Source organism: Octopus sinensis, linkage group LG26, assembly GCF_006345805.1.
Source record: "Octopus sinensis linkage group LG26, ASM634580v1, whole genome shotgun sequence".
Taxonomy (NCBI): Eukaryota; Metazoa; Mollusca; class Cephalopoda; order Octopoda; family Octopodidae; genus Octopus; species Octopus sinensis.
This window is the reverse complement of record NC_043022.1, coordinates 161074-166073: the sequence shown is the minus strand read 5'-3', so window position 1 is coordinate 166073 and position 5000 is coordinate 161074. Positions and strand designations below refer to the sequence as shown.

Genomic DNA, 5000 nt, shown 5'->3' with positions numbered 1-5000 from the left:
ACTACTACTAGCAGAAAGACCGCCATCCAGGCCGTTTTTCTGGTAGTCATACCTGGAGCGTGTGTATGTTTATATTAGAGAGACAGAGTGTGTGTGTGAGAAAGAGAGAAAGGGAAAGAGAAACACAAAAAAAGAGATCTTTGCGAACAATGAATGAAATAAAGATGAAGTGAAAATATCTTATGAATAAAAGTAAGTTTAAAACTATCTTGTACCGAATATTTAATTTTGTGAACTTGAAATATTCAATAATGAAAGAAAGGTCAGAAAGTAAATTTTCCTGAAAACTTCAATTTATAAAAATATTTCACTTGCTTAGTAAATATTTCTTTCAAAGGTTTATAGCGTTACAGACAGCTATACCGACAAAATCACTTTTTAATTAAAAAAAAACAAATGTTTGTCCCTTCTCGAACCATCCCTGGCTCATAAGGGCCGGTTTCCCAGTTTCTTCGGCGTACAGGTACCCCACCTGGACGGAACGCCGGTCCGTCACAGGTAAGCTGCAAGATACAGGAGGAAAGAGTGAGAGAATGTTGTTGCGAAAGAGTCAGCAGAAATTCGCCATTACCTTCTGCCGGATCAACATGGAGATTATGTGTTTTCGCTCATAAACACACACATCGTCCGGTCTGAGATTCGAACCCGCGATCCCTTGACTGCGAGTCCGCTGCTCTAACCACTAGGCCATGTGCCTCCACAAAAAAAATTATACCAGCATATCAAAACAAATTCATTTTATGAAAACTAAGCATGAAAGTTATACAGCTATTTTGTCTAATAGCATTCATTCATTTAATACACATTTTTTTTTACATTACGTTTAAAGAATAAACTGTGAGTTTTGCAAATAGCAAATTAAAAATTGAAAAGAAAACATTGAAATGAATATATATTGAATTATCATTAACGAAAATAAAGAAGAGAAAGAGTGGGAGACTGTCGCAAATGAAATCGGAAATTTTCGCCTGCAAAGAATTAATATTGTTTTTTAAATCTACTCCGCAGTGAATGCAAAGAATATTTAAATTTATGAAGAATTTGAAGTTCAAATATCCAATAAACTTCAGAAAGGAAAATTACAGGAAATTTCTTATAACATTTTGTATTATATTTAGGGTGGAAGAAGTAGGTGCGTTGTGTCTGGCCTCTGAAAGTTATTACAACTCGTCGATTTTGAAACTAAATAGTTTTGCAGGTACCATAAAATAACTTGAAAAAATAACAGCTAAGTGTAAAACAGTATAGCGGTGTTTGTCGGATTGAAACCGATGAAAGGTAAGAAATACAAACACCGTAATTAGAAAAGTGATTGAGAGGCATTTGGAGTGATATCGACTGTGACATACAAACCAGTGAGTATGGCACTATTGAAGTTTGGGTCCTCCTTGAAGCACAGGTAATGAGACATTCTATTGTCAGTTGTAAGGGAGAGGATTTCACTCCCATTTCGACATACGTCGGTATTAAAATTGGTAATGTTACACTAGGGCCGGATATTTGATGAGAGACAAAGTTTTGTTAAAGAGGAGGTTGATTCAGTTGAGAAGTGAAGAAGAAACGAAAGGAAAATTTCTCGAAATTATCATCCAACTCAAACAGTTAGAAATAGTTACGGGTTTTATATAACACCAGAATGGACAGAAACTGATTAACTATGTCGGAAGCATGACAAAAACAACGCTATTGTTTATGCATGGGATATAGAATAGAAAGAAAGAATTAACGACGCTATTGTTCATTTCTTACGATATAAAATATAAAACATTAAGTAAACCTTAGCCCTTATCTGCATGTAACATCAAGTCAGTATTGAACTAATATTCCTTACCTCTGCAACGTCCAGGCACGCCAGTCCATCCTTTACAACATCTGGTACAGGTTGTAGAATATCGAGTGTATTTCAAACTATTTAGAGAAAGAATAATGGAATAGCAGAATATAAAAACAGAACACCATGATAATAGTCTCAGACAATGACACACACACACACATATACACACACATACATATACACATATAGAGAGACACATACATAGGAACACATATATAGAGACACATACACACACATTCACAGACACACATACAAAAGCACACGCACATACACATGCAAGCACACACACATTCACAGACAAATACTGACACATAGAGACACACATGCCTTCTTGTCTCATAACAATTAAGGTAATAACATGATGACGTAATCTTAATGAATACAAAAGTTGGTTGAAAAGCTCGAGTCTTGATAAATTTTGCTAGTGTTTTGATACGCAGACAGGCTGCCGTTGTGATCCACAGCAAAACACTTCATTTGAAGTTGGCTCAGTCCGTTCGGCTGCAAATGGGTAATCCTGCACGGATTAGATTTCGGACCAAGCGAAATGTTAGCCTGATCGCCTAGCCAAAGGGATGGCATCATATATATATTAAGACGGGACACAGCACAGAGTGACCAACTATGTGCAACAACATCCGATGGTCTGGTCGATTAGATGGCCATCTGATATATATATATATACTCTTTTACTCTTGTACTTGTTTCAGTCATTTGACTGCTGCCATGCTGGAGCACCGCCTTTAGTCGAGCAAATCGAACCCGGGACTTATTCTATCGGTCTCTTTTTGCCGAACCGCTAAGTGACGGGGACGTAAACACACCAGCATCGGTTGTCAAGCAATGCTAGGGGGACAAACACAGACACATAAACACACACACGCATACATATATATATATATTATATATATATATATATATATATATATATATATATATATATATATATATATATATAATATATAATATATATATATATACATATATACGACAGGTTTCTTTCAGTTTCCGTCTACCAAATCCACTCACAAGGCATTGGTCGGCCCGGGGCTATAGCAGAAGACACTTGCCCAAGATGCCATGTGGTTGGTTAGGAAGCTACTTACCACACTGCCACTCCTACTGGTAGCACTTGCATGTGCAAGTTGTTTGCAAGACATCTATATAATATATATATATATATATATATATATATATATATATATATATATGTAAAATCCGTTCTGTATGTCTGTCTGTGTGTCTTCTAGGAACTCGGGCATCCTCCATCCTCAAAGTGATATGGAGATTCCGACGGTATAAGGGCGTGTATAAGTCTTTAAAAAATTACAAAATCGATTCCAGCACCGTTTTGCTCGTATATATATATATATATATATATATATATATATATATATTATATATGTGTGTGTGTGTGTGTGGTGTGTGTGTGGTGTGTGTGTGTGTGTGCGTGTGTGTGTGTGTGTGTGTGTGTGTGTGCATGTATGTATGCATGTATGTATATATATATATATATATCCATATATATGTACACACATATACATATATATATATATATACACATACATATATATATGTATATATACACATACATATACATATATATGTATATATACTAACACACATACCTATACATATATACGTATGTGTATATATATATGTATTTATGTATATATACATATATATATATATGTGTGTGTATATATATATATATACACATATATTACCATATATATACACACATATACATATATATATATGTACACACATACATATACATATATATATGTGTGTATACACATACATATACATATGTGCGTGTGCGTGCGTGTGTGTGTCCATGTGTGTGAAATTATTTCTATGCTTGTGGCTTTATGCTTAAGTGATGTGTTGTGAAGGCGAGAAGCAAATGGGTTAGTAACAGTATGGGGGACAGACAAGAGTTCGAGATGAGGTGAGGCGTGTGTGCGAGTGAGTGGATGTTGCTGTACGTGCATACGTGTGTTTGTGCGTGGACATATGAATGTGTGAGTGTGTGCGTTGGTATGTGCAAGTTTGCATACGTGTGTGTATGCGTATGTTAATTGTGAGTTTGCGTATGTATGTCTGTATGTCATTGTACAGGTTATAATGAAGAAAAATGTGTGTGTAGATATACACGAAATGTGTGTGCGGGAAGGGTGTAAATTATGCATATGTAAGTGTGGAACTCTGTGGAAGTTAAAGTAAAAATTTAAACATTAAATAAAGCATGCAAAGTAGAAATTAAAATAAGGGAATTTGGATATGTATATATATATATAATATATATATATACACATGTGTGTGTGTGTTTCTTTATTACCCACAAGGGGCTAAACATAGAGGGGACAAACTAGGACAGACAAGCGGATTATGTCGATTACATCGACCCCAGTGCGTAACTGGTACTTATTTAATCGACCCCTAAAGGATGAAAGGCAAAGTCGACTTCAGCGGAATTTGAACTCAGAACGTAACGGCAGACGAAATACAGCCACGCATTTCGCCAGCTCGCCGCCTTCATATATATATATATATATATATATATATATGTAATATACATATATATATATATCCCTTTCTCTTACTCCTCCTCCTCCTCCCGTCGTTGACCCGCGACGAGAACTCTGCTACTGTCTTTCTGACCTGACTGCCTTCAAGTAGAGATGGCACTTTCTGTTGCTCCTTCGCCATTCTCAAAAAATAGCGTTCGTAAAAAATTTTATCTTGTTTGTGTTACTGTAATTCTCCATGTCCTGTCTTTTACTGTTTATATAATGTACTGTCGTTATTGTCCTGTTTTTGTTACCACTTTTACCCCTCCGCAAAAAAATCTCAAATTTTATTTAATTTGATTTTCGTGGGAAGGATTGTTTCATTGAAGTCATGTATCGCTTTGACTTCGAAACGTGGAGTAGATGAAACAAAGACGACTGAAGAAGGGGAATTTTCCTTGTTTTGTATGTCCTGTACTCTATTTTTCGTTGTTTAAGAAATGTCCATTTCCTTGTTTTGTGTTTATGATGTTTTTGTCTCCCATTGTGTTCGACGTTTTTTTGTGTCCTGTACCCATATATGCATGTATATATATACATGTAGAGGTAGGTACGTACATATATGTATATATATATGCATATGTTTTATT

General features: G+C 35.4%; 1 protein-coding gene across 1 annotated transcript in view; it reads right to left on the bottom strand.

Annotated features, from left to right (window-relative positions):
• LOC115224654 (fibulin-1-like) overlaps positions 1-1983 on the bottom strand; it is a 16330-nt gene extending 14347 nt beyond the window's left edge. The window contains exon 1 of the mRNA XM_036513629.1: positions 1832-1983. The gene's annotated coding sequence lies outside the window, so the exon portion shown is untranslated. The remainder of the gene's footprint in view (positions 1-1831) is intronic.
• Between the last annotated feature and the right edge of the window lie 3017 nt (positions 1984-5000).